The sequence below is a fragment of the Schistocerca serialis genome, chromosome 9, assembly GCF_023864345.2.
Source record: "Schistocerca serialis cubense isolate TAMUIC-IGC-003099 chromosome 9, iqSchSeri2.2, whole genome shotgun sequence".
Lineage (NCBI taxonomy): Eukaryota > Metazoa > Arthropoda > Insecta > Orthoptera > Acrididae > Schistocerca > Schistocerca serialis.
Window position 1 is genome coordinate 172,863,620 of NC_064646.1, and position 19,558 is coordinate 172,883,177.

Consider the following 19,558-nt stretch of genomic DNA (forward strand, 5'->3'; position numbering starts at 1 on the left):
CCACTTGTGTATCAAACAACCTGAAATAGTAATTCAAGAAGGCAGGTCTTTTGATGAAATAAAAAAAACTCCTCCCGAACAGGCCATGAAGGCCCAAAGATACTGACCGGCCGCCGTGTCATCTTCAGCCCACGGGCGTCACTGGATGCGGATATGGAGGGGCATGTGGTCAGCACACCGCTCTCCCGGCCGTATGTCAGCTTCCTAGACCGGAGCCGCTACTTCTCAATCAAGTAGCTCCTCAGTTTGCCTCACAAGGGCTGAGTGTACCCCGCTTGCCAACAGCGCTCTGCAAACCGGATGGTCTTCTCATGAAATAGCAATAAATATTTAGACAAATAAAGCTGTAACTTACTGGGTAGGCGCTAGATTATAAATGAATAGGTTCGTTATTCGCTTTCTGATAAGATCTAAGCTAGTCCCTCCAATTTAACTTTTCATTCACCTGCAGCAGTGCATTATGTTTATATGGATGCTTCGAATAGCATTTCAGTAATATCAATAAATGCGAGCTACTCGTGGAGTACGAATTATATTACTGCTCCAACACTAAAAGCGCTTCGGCCGCTGCTGGCAAAGCCGAGATAGGTGATGTAGTGATCGAAGCAAATAGCAACAAAAAGCACAAAGAGTTCTCGTAAGATAAATCTAAAATTCTTACCACATTACCAGTGATGTGTTTCACAGAACTTAGCTAACAAGAACTAAGTACGAGAAGAACAAAAGAAAAATATTTACAAGGGAGTGTGCCCCAATTTTTCCCAGGCGGAGTGCAATTGCACACTCTATCCTGTGACAAAATGTGAGGGAAACGTAAATTTTGTCGGGATAATAAATAACGAGAGAGCAGCTGCAGATGCCTTTGGTATAAACGACGAGGTGTGCCTGGAACCTAAATTACTGTTTATAAAACAAATATTTATCACTTGCTGCAGTTAATGGAACACTGACAAACGTGTCAATAATAATCATTATTGACTAAATATTACGCTGATTTCCTCAGAGAATAGCGGGGGAAGCTAAACTCGTATAGGAGTCTCCTGACAGAAGTATAAAAATGCTGGCTGTTACCCACGGCTGCGATGTCCTCCTATATAATAAAGCTTTACTGTTCGGGAAGTTCGAGCGCTTGGTGCAGAGTCTTTTATTTCATGCGACTTCGGTGATTTGCGCGTAGACGACGTTAAAATTACGATGAGGCCAACACACATATCCAGGCGCGAGCGGAAAAGTCAACCCAGGCGGGAATCGAACCCGAGTCACCACGGACAGTGGTCAAAAACTCTGTCCACAATACCACAAACAGTTAACCCACAGCAGTACGCCTCGTAGAAGGTATGCATAAGTGACGTGTGATGCTTAGCCGCAAAAGTGAAACAGTTTTGTGACTGTTATTAGTACGGTAGTAAGGATTATACACGTAGAGGATTGTATAATCATTGTAGTAATTACGTTGAATAGTATTATATAGAAAATTTCAAATGATAAAATCATTTTCACGAATATAATAAAGTTAAAAAGTCAAAGACTACATAGCTCTTTCGAAGAGTAGTTATTGTTCCATATTTCGCGTTATTTTCTTCAAATCAATAAATATGTTGTACTACATCCTTTCCAAAGTAGCCTGTGATCTTCCTCGCTTTTCAAGCTATCTTCATACATAATTTTGTCAAAATCGGTTGAGTGGTTTAGTCGAGAAAGGGTAACGGACAGAGCTACTTTCGCATTTAAATTGTTTGTATGGATTACATCTAATGAGGTGCTCATGGAAGCAACTCTGCTGTGATGTCTCAGAAATATTAATAGCGTACCCGTTATGGTACTGTTACTCATTGTTCTTTATTATCTGTGGAACAGACACTGCTGATCGTCGTGTCAACTGTAACACGAACACCGAAATGGGATATAAATGAATTGCGATTAGGCTCTTGTTAATATGACGGAATTTTACTAGTGAGAGAAAGATCTTGGACTGAAACCATACCACGGCATTACTTGTTTTTCCACCAAGATATCATCCAAATGTTTAGGCGAGTCCAGGCCCTTCAAACAATCGCCTGCAGGACATTACTGTGCCTTTAGTTCTCCCTTTAGGGCCCTTATCTCTGGGCTTGCGGGCAATTCTCTTGTCTTACGCTCTGAGATATGGCTACCGCCTCCCCGTACGAATCTGTACTGCGGTGCAACCGCCTCCAGCAGCTTGGGCAACTGCGTGGTCTAGCGTAAGTCGTCTTTGGGCTTTGACCAGGACGTACCCATATACGTGTTATTCGTACTCTTATATGTCATTCGTTACTTATCGAATACGCAATTGAAATATATAGTTACCGCAGAGCCTGAAAAAGCTGGAAAAACTCAGCTGTGGTATGTTTATTGCTAACACCTAATTCGGCAAAGTGCCAGACAAAGACATATTGAAAGGATAGAAGCCTCATTGATTCCTGACGCCATCTGAAATGCTTAAGGTACAACTTTTTTTCTATTTTTCTTAGGCTACACGCTAGCGATGGAATACGGAGCCGGATTTTACTGTCTCTTGGCAGATATCGTGTTTACTAGAAATTCAACATTATATGAGCTGGAAAAAGTCTGTCGAAAGGCAGAAGACACAAAACTGTGATCATCGTGACGCGTGACGACAGCCATCTGTGTGTTCAAAACACATGCCACTAACCCCCGCTAAATGCTTCGGGTTACATGTTATAAACTGTAGTTGTACTGTTCTTACTGCATTCATGGTATTTGCAACAACTCTGCGGTAAAAATACAAACACGTAAAGGTATTTCAGTTATAAGATCAGAGAAATTTTTTTCAAAGGGCACTTAACCGTGGTGACAGACGAACGCTAGACTTTGTTACTGAGGTAACACGCAGAAACGCTTTTAATACATCACAATAAATAACTACTTTCCTTCGCAAGTGAACGTTGTGTGGAAAATAGTGAAGGTAATGTCACGCTATTGACGGATCGTGACAGACGATAACTATATATCATTCATTGTAGCTATGGAAGTTGCAAATTCGAATGGTACGCAATGTGTGTGAGTGGGAGGGGGGAGGGAGAGGGGGTGAGAGAGAGAGAGAGAGAGAGAGAGAGAGAGAGAGAGAGGGGGGGGGGGAGGGAGGGAGAGAGAGGGGAAGGCAGAGGGGAGCAAGGAGGGAGGGAGAGGGAGCGCGAGAGAGAGAGAGAGATAATCCTTTGGGTTATTCTGACTATATAATTAATTTCTGTCGTTCACAAAATCAAACCGGCTTCCTCACTGAATTGGAGTCAGTCTTCGATCCGATTTGTCATCACTCACAACAAACATTGGGCACTATAACGCAACTGATTTCGCAGTATTTTTGTTCCTTGATGAGATGACGGGGGGGGGGGGGGGGACGGTGTTCGTTATAGGATTCGCGTACTTTTCACTGGCAAAGCTGCGGAATCACTTTTAAAATGTCACCTCCGATTGCAGTGCCATGCAAAAGTAGTTCACTGGTCTACACCACAGAAGCTAATTTCAGAAGACAACCAAATTGCTGTTGAATCTTTCGTTGAACAGATAGTAGACGACAAGTATCCATAACACAATTTTATCGGAATTTGTTGCACTCACCAATTGAGCACATTTTCCTGATCAGGATGACTGCTAAATCGTCTCGGAATCTAAATAAAATTCGATAAATAAAAACGTCCATTCCTTCAGAATTTCACCATTCGCTTACTAGGATTTATGTCAATGTTGAATCGCATAAATTAACGATGTTTTGTTGTTATTTAATTATTTGTCGAAAGAACTTGTTAGCTAGCATTTGGCTAGTGTGCAGTGATCAAAACCATGTCAAACATAAATTTCTGATAAATCAATTGCTTTTCCTCAAAAAGCACTTGAAACTGCCGTGCACCAGAACGCTCAATTACACATGATTAGTATAACGCTCAACTTAATCTGTTCCTCATAAAACCTGTGTGTCTTGCACTGTTTATCGATCGAAGCAACTGTTCATTCAAGCTGATGTCCGGTGAATCTTATGACTGATTCACAGCACTTGAGATAAAGGGTTCAAAACACTGGTCTTCTGCACTAATAAGGATTGCAACTTACCAGTGGAGTGAATTCTGAACAATTTAGACTACATTTTGTCTACAGTGTATGCAAATACATTCAAAAGTGGAAGAATAGATTCTTCGTAACTGACAGACAGTGTGAAAACTGTCAGCATGATGTAACCACACAAAGAGATATCATTTGTAATGCGAAAACCAAGAAATTGGTCCACGTCTGTTTATTCACCAACCGGGATATGAGTAGTGAAACCTCCAGGAGTTCTATTGTGCTTGACTAAATCCCTCAGTGAACTGTTAGTAAGTTATTTTATTTGTTTTCAGGTAACTTACATGTATTTTACACGTCATCTTTATAGGAGAAAGGAGCAACAATGAAATTAATTGACTCGTACACAAATAACTATTACACAACTAAGAAAGTAACTCATACACATATCTTACATGTCATCTTCCTAGAAGGTAGCAATAACAAAATTAATTAACTCATACCTGAGGCCAAATTATGACAGCTACTTTTGTTGATTTATATGTTGTGTACGATACTTACATATTAACACCTTCATCAATGGTATCTCAAAATGATGGTATATTATTTATTGCTTCACTAATCACTACTTACCTCAAACGCACACGCACACACACACACACACACACACACACACACACACACACACACAACCACGCACACGACGCCACTGTACACACACAAATGACAATGCACACAAACCGGCTGAAGTCTAGAGTATTGCAGTATTTCTGCATTTGTCTACGAGAAATGAGTTACACTTACTATCATCTTGGCCAAACAAGACAGATAAACTGCCAACTTGTTTTAAAGAAGGTGAACGAGGATCCTAAGTAGTTAGTCCTTCTCTAGTTACTGATTTGTTATAAAAGTTCACAAATTTTCAATGTGCAGCTGAAATACGCAAGCTAGGCACTGTAGCCATGACTGAATATCCTATAACTCGGGAACTAAGTATTTTGGCCATCATTTGTAAACAAAATTGTATTCAGAAATAAGTTACCAAAGTACGTTTAACGGAAAATATACAACCAGTATGTAGGTGCAGTAGTAACTTAGCGAAAAATGGTTACTAAATGCACAAACAACCCAGTAAGTAAGGGCTGCTGGGTGATCATTGGAAAGGTAGATTCTAGGAGCAAAAGTAAAAGACATAAAAACTAACAAATGGATCAGGAAATAAAGAAGCTTTAATCACGTAATAGTGACTTATGAAAACAATATAGCGATATAAAATAATGGGAGAGATTCCAAAGAGAACTGTGTTGGTTTCCTCAAGATAGGAAAAGATCTAGAGGACAGTCTCATGGAAGCTGGATGGACGCCATAAAGAAAGAAGTAGTACAAAGTTGGGTGACGAAACCGGAATATTGTAATGTGTGAAAAAGTCTAGAAGAGGACATTCTCTTACAGCAGACGATAAATGTCTGATGATAATGTTGATGACGAAGGATTACGATGACGATAATGTTGACGTGCGCTTTCCTTCTAATTCTTACATGTGAAACGTTGTTTCTAGTTACTGCACGCTATACTCGATTGCATTCGAAAGTGATAGAGAGATAAGGGGTGGGAAGATAGCAAAGGTATTCCATACACTTGTATTATATTTGCAGATATTTGCAAATATTAAAATTTTGTATGAAGAAACACTAATCCGTTCAGTATGCGGTAGCTGTGGTGCTACGCTTGCACCAGACTCGAATTTCGGCCTTGTAAAGTAGGACCACCATAGACTGAGGAAGTATATGAGAATCATAACCATATCTGATTACAGCTTAGCTGGTCCTTTTCGTGATGCGTTCTGTAAATTACAGTTTCTGTCGTAATTACTGAAACCTATTTTGTGACTTTTCCAGTGCAATATTTTCACAAATTCAGGATGTCAAATTAAATTGTTACATGTTGTTGTCGTCATATACTGCATACTGCCAAATGTTTATAATGTAGTTCATTTATAAAATATGCGTTAATTCACTATAATATAAAATTAACTTCATGTGCTGCGTTTTTCAGTGTAAGAAGCGTTACGTTGTGTACTTATAAATATATTTATGGGAAATATTGAGAGATTCTCTGCTTTTATATTGTACAGTTTTTATATCTTCCGTGAAACGTAAACAGCAGTCAGACATTGGGCAAAGGATGAAAAGAATTGATTATCTTAAAAAAGTCTTCATATCACTTTGTGTAGCTTTCGGTAATTGCGTAACTGACAGCTGTTAGTGCTAGTGGAACAGGAATGACTCACACTTAAGGCTGCTGCTGATATGACAGAAATGGGATGTATATATGTTAATGTTGTGATGCTGAAAGAGGAGGATGTCTCCGTATGCACCTTTGCAGAAGTCAAAAGCATATCTGCTCTCAGCAGGACACGCTATATTGCAACCATTGCAGAGGATCTTTATTCCGAATGGGGGATAAAAATGACTTAAGGCAATAATAATTATTTTTACTGAACACTGGTAAACTTTCGACAGCAAAATAATTGTAATTGCATATATCTACAGAAATATATGCTGATATCCACCTCTATGTGTGGTATTGCCAGGAAAGTAATTATTACTGTGGATGTCTGCGCACATCTCTAACGATAGGACGATATCTTGAGTAAAGAGGTTAAATATTTAAACACCTTATCTTGACAGGTATCAGCATATGGCGTAGGAAATGCATAGCAGAAATGCTGAATTCAATGTAGTTTAGTTGCCAACTGGTTTTGGTCCAGAACCAAGTCCACCGTAGTAAAATATACAATTATAAAAAATAAATATGATACATTTTTATAAATCCATGGCACACAATTCAAGTCCAATAGAACAATGCTGCACGCAATAACTGTGTGAAATGCGGGCGCTAATCAGTTCAAAATCACTACAAATACATTTTGTAGTGATTTGCGTCTGCATTTCACACAGATGTCGTGTTCAGAATTGCTCTGTTTGATTTAAATTATGTACTTTGCATTCGGAGAACGTTTCATTTGTAATGCATTAAAGTCATCATTTGCGTTATGCACTCAATACAGTGGTTAAGTGTGTCTGACAGAATAAGCACAGGAACCGCCGCCCCTGAAATATCTGTTTGTTAGTAAGTACACATACACCTGCTGAAGAAAGATGCCACTTGAAGAAGTTGACTGCCATGTTACTATGCTATACATAGTCCTGAAGGAGAGTACCTTTTGCGTTGCCGTTTACGAACCCTGGAGAGGCCTAAAACGGTATCAGGACGTGCAAATCCTGAAGCGGATAGGTTACCGTCGGACCTGTGTGCGTGCGACAGCTGACTGTTTTGCGGCGTCGCGTCTGTATCGGGCGCACATGCTCCGTGCGGGGGCGCGGCGCCCCTCGCCTCATGAATGTTTCATGCGGAGGTGGCGGGGGCGGAGGCGGTTGTGCGTGGAGCGTGAGTCAGCCGGAGGCCCGGCGTATCACTGCAAGGCGCGGGGTTCGAACCGCTTGCGAGACTCCGCTCTCCTAGTGAGTAGGCCGGCCCGCAGCGCGCGAGTCACCCAGAGCGGTTCAGTGTGGCTGACCACCGCGTAAGACCCCGATAATCGTTTGTGTTGGAAAACCATTCCCTTAGCAATGTTCTGTTCCAGGCTGCAAGATACGTTATTACGTTTTTGGTGACGACAACCCTGTAACGTTTCAGTTATTTTACTGTCCAGTACCGCTAAATGCGGGTATGTATCCATTTCGCGCGTTAAATGCCTTTTTACGGAAGGATTCACTAATCGAGAACGTAGATCGGTCGCTGAGATAGAGAAGAATGAAGAGAGTTGTAAGAGTTAAAACATAAATGCATGGTAACAACCGCTTTGGAGATACCTACATTCAATGCTCTCCAATTAAAATTTAAACTAAACTCAACAACTTCAAGCATAAAGTCCTCTGCGTGTTATCAGCTGCAACTGAAGCGTTATTAATCAGACAAAGAAACACAAGCAATTGCAGAATTCTCGCACTTACACCAATGGAATCGTTCTGATGGTAAATCATTCACAACTTCAGTACGTGTGTATATTCTTCCTAGCTACTGAATTTCCATATCATCAACATATTGCAACTGACAGCACTTTGCGTGTTGGAACGCCCTATCCCATCAATGTAAAAGTTTCTAAATTCGTCTACGAGTAACTTTATCTCTGGAACTATTGCAGCTAGAACTTCAAAATTATTACATCAGTTATAAATTTACGCTGTCTTTGTTGTTGGTGTAACATTTATATATTTTTTCATTCAATCCATTTTCAATAGGAAGAGTTTCATATAACACTCCCTGATTCAGAGGATAACCGCTTACTGCCATTTTACTACTTCAGTGGCTACTTTTAATTTCTAATCATTTACGGAAATTTGAATGTAATTGATTGTGTCGGTTGTGAGATAAGGGTTCATGCAACGGTAAATAAGTGAAATGCTAGAAAATACGATTAAAGTAATTTATTATGAATATTCACAAATAGCTGACATTTTGTAATCAGAAGTGTCCTAAAGAGTAATGATGGCAATATTCTGCTCCATGTTCTTCATCCAGAACAATTCTAGTTCTTACATCAATGGTATTGAATCCAGAAATATACTGAGCGTGGACAGTTGCATTCCCTCGGAAGCTGAAAATCTTTGATGGTATTACCTTAGGAACATTTTTACCTACCCAGGTGAGCACCATTAAATGACTTAACAGCATAACTGAACTCCATTACAAAGATTTTATCCTAACAAACACACTCTTATAGATATGATCCCGTATGAGGTTGTTTTAACAATTCATTTTGATTCTCGATACAACTATGAGGACAATTTTTGAGGCTTTTTCAGTGTACCAGGCCTATATATATTGGCTTAATTGCTTCCGTAACAGCCACTGGCATAAAATATTTGTGTTAATAACGAAATACCGCAGCTTTACCTTTTCTGAGTTTGCACTATAACCGAGAAGTAACTGCACAAGCGAAGTGAAGAACGTTATCATCAGTAGATGATCGATATAAATATGTTGCCCATACAGCTTGCCTCGTTTATTGTGCTATATCTTGGTACTGCTACTCGTTTATAATTTTACCTGATAAGCGATCTCCAATGTCTCTGCTATACGATAAAATTTTATCTTTCATATTATGCTACAGATTCGTTAGATAAGTACCTAGTCTTTTGAACTGAAATCACGCTTTGGTGCTAAACAGTGATAACAACGGAAAGATGAAACATTCTCCTACAAAATGGTGATATCTACAACCTTCTATAACTCATGTTTTTGCTAATATGAAGCTTTGAATACGAACATATCGTAAGTTCGATAATTTTAGTGAGCGCGTATACAACTCTGAGAAGAATATTTCTAAGTAGAATTTATTCACAACTTTTGAATCCTCTCAAGGAGCGAATCTTAAATTGTTTTAAAAGCCTAAAAATAAAATATGATCTATTACTCTTATGTGGCGTTCCGACTTCCGGACAACTGTCAGCGATATCGGCCACACCCAGAAAAGATGTGTCATAGTTATAGTTCAATGGCCAAATTAATTGTGGTTGTAGGTGATTTTAAACATTCATCAAATCAGTTTGTCACATATCATTTTCGTCTCAAGTAATTAACATACAAACGATTGAAACGCAAATACAAACAAAGAGGAAATTACAAAAAATTTGGTGTATCAAACTAGTCCCCATCTCTTAGGCCAAATGACGACTGCAGTTACGGTGAGAGAATCAAGCTAAGGATTTGCAATAAAAAGATGTAGGTGGGGCATTGAACGTAATTCCTATTGGCCCCACTTTATACGACAGCTACGAATGTTGTAACTATATCTAAACGCTAAATTCTAGCAAATGAGAAGGGGCTTAGGAAAACATGAAAAACTAGGAAAAAGCGTGTACGTGCCACTGTTTAAGTGAACACCTTTTGTGGGGACATGTAAACAGTCAAAAGGCTTGAAAGAATGACGGGGACTGTCAGGAGAGCGCTTGGCTGTCTTTACACTGTCACAGCCGAGACTGCTCATTTTGCTTTTCAATTTCAGCTCGTTTCTCTGATATTTTTGCGAAAAGTTTCAACGCCAACGCTATCAACCGTTATATTACTGCAGTCTTTTCCTTAAGAATTTCTGAATGTCTGAAAGGTATATCACTCCTTCAATATCTCGATGCCGTCACTGCACTCGTAATGTATACATTGAAGCTAACGCCTGTCACATATAATGAAATTATACCAAGGATAACTCTAAGCTAATCAATAAAACCAATTACACATACATTGTAACACTGAATGTGTCACCTTTTGTCTTTCATTTGATGCATCTAGTAACTTTGGCCTGGTGGTTCTTCACGGTGTGGGACTTTTCGAAGAATTCACTTACATATAGTCCTGGTTTAGTGGAATTTGTGTTGCAATGGTAAATAGTTTCCCTTCTACCACCTTTTATCTTCCTGTTACTGCAAAGGGCACTATCCTTACTGTTACTATTTTCATTGGAGTAAAATAAGTGTGGCTGCTTTGGTAGTCTCTTCTCGTCATCGAAAGTGGGAAAAGTAGGTGCTCTTCCCATCGTTCCGTTTGTGTTCTGTACTTTTCCAGACAAAGCTTTCAGAAATGCCAGACTTCATCTCTTGTGGCTGAAATTGGGTTTCTGACTGGAAGAAGCATCCAGATTGTACAGAATGAAGCTATTGACTAAGATCATTGTTCTTTTTACTGTTATCTTCATTTAGATCACTCGTATGACTCACAATTTCACCCATTGTCTCCAATATTATCACTTAAATTCGCCATTTTTGTTGTTATGATTCCTAACATCACCTTCACAGGGAACTAGAAACGTGGAAACTAGGCAACAGTGGTAGGCTTTTCTCGTAGAAATATCGTTTGGAGAGAGTTGTCGAACAGTAAAGTACAACAAATATGGCAGTGAGAGCCCCGACATACGAGTTACAGTGAACTGAAATTTGTGCTGGGCAGCGCCCGACGTGTGAGTCTGTTGCGATATTTACACGGTCAGGGCTGCCCCACCAGTCGAGTGCTAAGGGCTATGTGCAACAAAATTACTTTTCCCTCTTCGTACTATCATATGACAGATATCTCGTTTCGGTATCTTCGACAGATCACAAATTAAAATGTCTGCAAACTCTTAGGTGATCAAGCTCAGCGACTAAAGCCTTAGCCGATAATTATAAGTCCTTCGTTATGACATGACGATCAAATGATTATCCGAGGACTAAATTTGTGCATAATTCACTTAAACCTCTGTACGTCAGTAGACGTACAACCACACATTACTAGAGAGTGGTACGAGTTGTGCTGCTGCAGCGATATCTTGTATAACAGGACCCAGCGACGATGGTAGCGCGTTATCGTTTTTGAAGCAGGCTGTGCGGTGGCCATTGGGGCGAGCTCCTCGCCCCCTTCCCTTTCGCTGCCCTACCATTCCGCCGCCCCTGCACACGCACCGCCCCCGCGGCTCACCACACACTGTCAACACGCCGCTCACTGCGCGGGGCGGACAACCCTAACGGGCTGGGAAACGCACCGCGCACGCCTCTTCACTGCAGGCTGCCACTCGACCAGCCGAACCTGCTGAGCCGTCTCAGCACTGCTTCGTTTTGATATATTGGTATTGAATATAATTGCATTAAATCAGATTATGCTGAGTGTAGAATTATAAAACTATCGTAGACTACCATAGACTATCACAAGTAAGCGTAGACTACGGTAGTTTGCGTAGTTGCTTTGGCTTTGTGTGGTACACGCGTTTCCTTTATGTTACGTGTTTTGGTTACCCATCTGGCGTTACCACTTAACCATCGCTTCCTTTTCGTATGAGACAAGTGTCTTAAGGGATTCCCCTAAGAACTGACGGTGAACCGTCTAGAAGCTGAGTGAGGATATACAGGGTGAAAAGTATTTAAACCGAAAAACTCTGGGAGGTTGTAGGGGACATCTAAACAAACATTTTTCCCTAATGTCATTTTTTCCTATGAGGAATACTAAAAGCGGTAGAGGAAGATTTCTCTGGTGGCAAATTAACTAAACCAACAAACACTTTTCCATTCTTTTATGACCAAGAGGCAACACATTAACACAACCCAATTTCAACTACCGTAGATTTTCAAAAATGCCTCCATTGACATTGTAAACAAAGGTTAAACCGTCGGATCATGTTCTGTCTGACACGGGCAAAAACCCCAGGAGCATCCTGAATTGTTCCTGCTGCTGCTACTATCCCGGTAACCAGATCCTCTTCTGATGTAACTGGAGTTGCATAAACAAGGTTGTGCATCTCTCCCCACACAAAAAAGTCCAGAGGGGAAATATCTGCGGGTCGAGCAGACCATGGTACAGGACCACCTCTGCCAATCCACGTTTCTGGGAACCGTCGGTCCAGGAATCGACGCACACGACGACTGAAATGTGCCGGCAACCCGTCATGTTGGAACCACATGCGTTGTCTTGTAGGGTGCGGGACGTCTTCCAGCAATTCTGACAATGCTCTGGCGAGAAAATTGTAATAGTACCTGTAATTTAATGGCCTAGGTAGCAGATACGGACCAATTAAACAGTCCTCAACAACACCGACCCGCAAATTAACGAAGAACTGCACTTGATGAGCGCTAGTAACTGTCGCATGTGGGTTATCCTCACTCCAAACATACGAACTGTGCATGTTGAAGACTCCATCATGCCCGGTAAATAACATCGGTAAATAACACAGAGGATGGAAATGTAGGATGCATTTCACACTGTTCCAGGTACCACCGCGAAGACTGTACTCTGGGTGGATAATCAACTGGTTCCAGGTTGTGGACACGCTGTAAGTAAAATGGACGTAATAATTGCTCTCGAAAGACTGTTGTTACATTCGTCTGATTCGTCCCCATGTTACGTGCAATTGCACGAGTGCTGATTGAAGGATCCCGCTCCACATGCTGCAAGACAGCTTTCTCAAATTGCAGCGTTCTTACCGTGCGACGGTAAATGACCCGATCTCACGCAGATGTTTTTACGCAGCAGCAAAGGTCGTATTATGCGGGATACGGCGATTAGGATATTGTTGTTGATAAACTCAATGTGCAGCTCGTCCCTTGTGGTGCGCTACGTAGTATGCACCAACCATATCAGTGTACTCACTCCAGGTGTATCGCTCCGTTAGTAAATACAGACAATGCACTACTACACTGGTGGACAGAAGTTGCCTACAACTGAAGAGCGTAATACGCCCTATAACAACTGAAGATCGTAATAAGGCCTCTAACAACTGAAGAGCGTAATATGGCCTCCACCGGTTTAAATAATCCTCATAGGAAAAAATGACATTAGGGAAAAATATTTGTTTTGATGTCACCTACAGCCTCCCAGAGTTTGTCGGTTTAACTACTTTTAACCCTCTATAAATGGTCCGGTAACCTAAGGAATATTTTTGTTCTACATGGTTATCCTCGTGACTATTACTTAAGAGCAAACTGTACTTATAGCTAAATTGAGACTGTCAATATCTAATTCAGCTTTTGTTAGAACATTGTTGATTTGCAACGTGAAACAGAAGATGTTGTAGTAAAAATAAGGAAAACAATATAGCTGTATCGTATAGAACTAGAAAACGCAATCTTATCAACAAAAAGGTAAAATTACAAAACACTGCAAAGGAAAAACACATCAAACATCGCTTCAGTACTTCATCGAACGAATATAAAACAAGTTTCTGTTATTTATAAACAACTTTCGTATTTAGCAATCATAACAGGAAACTCTTGCCTTTGATCATGATGAACAGCCTTCTACTGAGTTCAAAATAACAATAATTAGATATATAATTCTTTAAGTTTCTGCATGTAAACTCTACTTGTATCAAAAGAAAATGCTTTGGTTACGTATAACATTAGAAATTCCGCAGTCAGCTGATTTTTATTAATTATAAAATGCAGTTTATGTTCTGTAGGGATATAAAATACACAATGGCCGAACTGCTCTAATTATGTGTAAAACAAACAATCAAACAAAAGAAAAAAGAAAGATAATTCGTCGGCTGCCACTTTCACTCTTACACATTCATTTATGTTCCTTTCAGTAATAGTGCTGCCAATATTACCGATAACCATACAATTTACGACGTCATTTCGGTAGTGCACGGAAACTACTGAACATTTGTTTTCGTAGAACGCAACTCTAGTTTTGTGAATTGTATTTGGAAATGAGACACTAAAAATAGTAGATGAGTTTTGCTATCGAGCAGCAAAATAACTGATGCAGGCCGAAGGAAAAAGGATACAAAACTGGACTGGCAGTGGCACGATAAGAGTTTCAGAAGAAGAAGAACTTGTTAACACACGATAAAATTTACTTGTTAGGCATTGGTCTGGAGCGTAGTCTTGTATGGAAGTAAACGTGATCGGTAAACAGTTCAGACAAGAAGAGAAAGCAAGCTTTTGAGATGTAGTGCTACAGGAAAGTGTTGGAAATTAGATAGGAAGATCACGTAACTATTGAGGAGGTACTGAATAGAACTGGGGAGAAAAGAAAATTGTGGCACAGCTTTATAAGAAGGGATCAGTTGATGCGACACATTCTGGGATATCAAGGGATTAGAAATGTAGTATTCGAGGAAAGTGGGGGAAGAAAGACTGTAGAGGGAGACCAAGAGATGAATACAGTAAGCAGGTTCAAGAAGACGTAGGCTACACTAGTGAATCGGAGATAAAGTGGTTTGCACAGGACACAGTAGTTTGGAGAGCTGCATCAAACTAATATGCGGACTGAAGACCACAACTACTACAACAGATCTACCCACACACAGTTGTTGCTGCTTACTCTGGACAGATTCTATGAGAATCTGTCAAAATTCTTAGTTTGCTGCTACTCAGAAATCTAAATTTTTAAAATCAAATGAAGTGACAGAAAAATACAAAATCTTAGAAGTGGATGTGATATTCAAACACAGTCATAGCTAGCAACATCACACAAAACTGCATTTGATAAAGGTAAGAGGTAAGTAAACCCCAACGTTTTGGGCTCTTAGTGAATGTAAAAGACATTCCTTTGACATATCTTCAAAGATAACAGCCAATAAGTGTGTAAGAGATTACAAACATGAAGTAGAGGCTAAAAAAAGCCCTATGGAACATTTACGTGAGACACCTATTTCTATCCCATAAAAATGTTTTCACACGTAAGACCTCACAAAAAACCGTATCATGCATATCCATATTTGTGAACAATACAGATATATACATACATTAATCTACCGATAAAACTGTGGAACAAAAAATGATGAAGCAAACCTAGGTAATTACAATAGAGAATCATGCTACATAATAAAAAACACAAAATCAGAATGTCAAGAAAACACCAGTAGGTCATACAACAACATTATAATATCCTGTAGTCAAACCACTATGTAATAGTGGAAGTCATATCCAGAAACAGAACGTCACAAATAATAGTGCGAGCTAGTTCAACAGGTTAAAATGGCTCGAAATAATGTTGAACAGCAAAACACAGAATAAAAAAGATCAAAAGAGTGTTGCAAGTACTTACTGTAGAAGGGGATCAACATTTTCGAAACTAACTGAGATAAAATGCGAACTATTTACGACCTTCTTAGATAGAACATATTTAATCGTTTCAACCATGAAAGTCAATTAAAAACAAAAAAATTAAAAACAGAATTACTATCAGTATGTTATGAGGACTTACTAATTCAACTATCAAAATCATAACAACGTTATAACTCAAAACTTATTCAAAATGGCCTTATTTGATTAATTAACAGATTCTTAATAATTCTCACTTACCTATTTCTCTTCGTTTTGAGAGACCTGTTCTTCAGAAGAATATTCCTGTGGCTTGACACAGTACTAACTTGAGCAATACAGTGAATAAATCGCCTGGTATTACGGCATCTATTAGCTTGGCGTAATGCGTTTTGCTTCCACAAACAACTAATGAAAGTATAATGATTACTTCAAAATTTTCAAGAGAAGCTTGTGATGCGCAACATTAAATCCACTTTCTTAGGACTGAAACTTTAGTGTTTTGCTGCACACTTCCCATATGACGAAAACACTTACCATAGAAAAAACGTAAATGTATATTTAACTGATATGTTCTGACGAAACATTTGTATAATATTATAAGCGCTAACTTGCCAGAAATTACTTTTTAGTTCTGTTGCTTTTCTATGTTCTGAAGATTACTACCTATAACTAAGTTCATTTTCTCTTGAGCGTTTAATACAGCTAACAACTTACATTTATGAGCCAAAACATTATGATCAACTGCTCAAAAGCTTGTTTTTCCGTGATCTCTTCAAATGGTTCAAATGGCTCTGAGCATTATGGGACTTAACATCTGAGGTCATCAGTCCCCTAGAACTTAGAACTACTTAAACCTAACTAACCCAAAGACATCACACACACAGGATTCGAACCTGCGACCGTAGCGGTCGCGCAGTTCCAGACTGAAGCGCCTAGAACCGCTCGGCCATACCGGCCGGCTCCGTCTTTGGAACGAAATACATTACTGATTCTGCGTTTGTGGAGGTATGTGGCATTGGACGTCTCCGCACAGGTCATGTAATTCACGTAAATAACGGGTGGCTGATTTTCGCACTTGGTGATGTCGCAAGATAGCCACCCAGATAGGTTCCATAGCATTATATCAGGCGAATTTGGTCGCCGAGACATCTACGTGTATTCACTATAATGCTCCTCAAACCACTGGCTCCGAGACGGACCATTACACTGCTGAAAGATGACATCGTTGTCGGGGAAGTCATCGAGCACGAAGAGATGCAGGTGGTTCTCAGCTGTCAGCGTGTCTTCGATTACTAGCACAGGCCCAATGCAAGCGCAGGAGACTGTCTCCCACGGCGTAATACTGCTCTCACCAGCCTTCGTCTGTCGCGCTGGACGTCTCTAGCCTCCGTTCACCTCGATGACGACGTATGTGGAGACGACCATCAACCCAGTGTAGCAAACATGTGATTTACCCGGAGAACCGACATTTTCCTTTGATCGATGGTCGAATCCCGATGGTCCTGTGCCCACTGCAGTCGTAATTGACGATGTCGTTGGATCAACATGTGAACGGGTAGGGGTGGTCTGCTGCGGAACTCTGTGTTCAACGACGTATGATGAACGGTGCGCCAGCATTGTGCTCTCTTGGCAGAGATGCCACAGATCACCATTTATCTTACATAAACAGAACGTACAAGCCTCCGAATCCCACGTTCTGTGAAGAGTGGTGGACGTCCGACCTTTTAGTGTCCAATAGTAGTTTCACTAGCATTCTACCTCTTTCCGCAGCACGTGAACATTAGACCAGCTTTGACATTTTCAAGGTACTCGTTCACAGACTACGCGTATTAACAATCAGCCCTTTGCCAAGGTGGCTTATCTCAATGCATTTCCCCATTTGCAGCACTTGTCTTCGCTAGGTGATCCCCCGTCCATATCTGCTCCGCTCACATACTTTTGTTACCGCGTCACGTGTCCGCAACGCCATAAGGCGGCATCCAGTGTCGCGTTGGGCACTGGTCATAATGTTTTGGATCATCAGTGTAGTATAGCGAAGCTATTTCTACCAAAAAAATATCTGCTGCAAAACCTAATTATTTTTTATGAAATTTCCTGTGCTACTCGTTTTTAACTTGTGGACTATTTTCTGTTGTAGGTGAATACTCTCTTCAACGGCCTTGATCATGGTTTACCAGCTGTGAAGAACCAAGTATGTTACCGGGCACTGTTTCTGCGTAGCTTCCGTGCTGGAGGACAGTGAAGGAAGAGTGTTAATCGTAGACAGCAAACAATCTACTGCAACTTCGCAATTCTCGTCTCATTTGAAATTATTGTTTGCCTTCTATACTGACAAACCTGTTTACAAAGCCTCCGGCTTGAGTAAAATAAATTCTGATACACTAGTCGTGTTTGTTACGTTCGCTTTCCAGTTTCTCTTCCTCTACACCTCCTTTCCCGCTTTTTCCTTGCATCATTTAGCAGCTCCGCACGAGTATGAAACAGTTCTCCGATGTTAGAGGTAGGTAAGAACAAATTTGTGTCGAAATGAATAAGTTTATTTTGTCAGCGGTACTTCTCCGGCAAGGGGAAAGAAGAAGCATGGAGTCGAGATAGAAGGCTCGAGCAGAGAAACGCAAAAAAGATTACATGAAAATTTCAGATTGCTAGTGAGATGGGAGATATGTGAAATAATCTATGGCTACTTCATCCTACTGGTACTTTAGCAGCTGATAATCTATTCACGTTCAATGGTTACTTCTTGACCTATCAGTCCGTATATTATGACCAGCCATGTTAAACATGAAGGGCTTATTTCAATAGTGGTGCAAGTCCATTTTTGTTCATTCTGAGATACAGAGTCCTAAAGTTAAATGAGCGCTGAAAAATCTGCAGTTGAGATACCAGAAATATTCAAGCACATGGCTTCTCGCTAGAGATGAACCTTTCTTTCTGTTTGTTTCGACCATTAATTTCAGAAGCATTATAGACAGAAAATTGGAGGTAATGGACTTGTACCACTATTGAAATAAGCCCGTTATATGTTCGTATAGCTTCGTAACTACGACGTTAAGGATTATCTAAGCGGATTTTCTGTTGAAAGTATGGGCAACTGCCTCTGTTACTGTATCGAAGCTCCCCACTTAGTGAAAACTAAACCTGAAAGGAACAATTTCTATATTTTTTCAGTGTCAAGGTCTAGTCAAGTTGCAGTCATTAGTGACTTGCCACTTATCCACCACTGAAGGCAGGCTGTATGTATTGTATGTTGTAAGAGCTCTTTTAATACTGACGACGTAGAAGTTACTGCCTTTATAGCATGCAGTGGTAGCCATGCAGTGTCGATTTTGCTGATACGTGTTGTATTGACCCTTTTCAGGTTGCAACAAAGAGGTGGCCTCGGACGGCTGTGGTTAGCCACTAGAGTAAGGTAGCTGAAATTGTGAAGATGGTCGTTTTTTACTAAAGGGGCTCAAAGTATTCTTATCATCAGAAACAATTTAAGAGGGTTTCTTAAATACATTCATGTTAGGCATCTTGTCGACAGCACATTCAAAATGGCTTTGAACTCGGGCACCGTCCTTAAAAACTGCACATATAACAGATGGTTATCAACCATTCTTGTTACCGAGCGAGGTGGCGCAGTTGTTAGCACACTGGACTCGCATTCGGAAAGGACGACGGTTCAATGCGGCGTCCGGCCATCCTGACTTAGGTTTTTCCGTGATTACCCTAAGTAAACATATAACACGTCAGCCTCAGTTGCAAATAGAAACCAATCTTTACCTAGGTATCAGCCAAAATAATTAGGCCCTCTTCAGAAGCTACTGACATTAAACTGTTGCATGCCAAAGTTTGACCATGTCAAGTATAAAATCAAATAAAACTATAGCACCGTAGTGACAAGTCATAAAACTACATTACTTAGCTGATGAAAAATAGCAGACCCCACTGCGCGGACGAGG

General features: G+C 40.3%; 1 long non-coding RNA gene across 1 annotated transcript in view; it reads left to right on the forward strand.

Moving 5' to 3' along the window:
- LOC126418985 (uncharacterized) overlaps window positions 1-17,998 on the forward strand; it is a 95,070-nt gene extending 77,072 nt beyond the window's left edge. Inside the window, exon 2 of the long non-coding RNA XR_007575923.1 lies at window positions 17,752-17,998. This is a non-coding gene — a long non-coding RNA (uncharacterized LOC126418985). The remainder of the gene's footprint in view (window positions 1-17,751) is intronic.
- The last annotated feature ends 1,560 nt before the right edge of the window (window positions 17,999-19,558 follow it).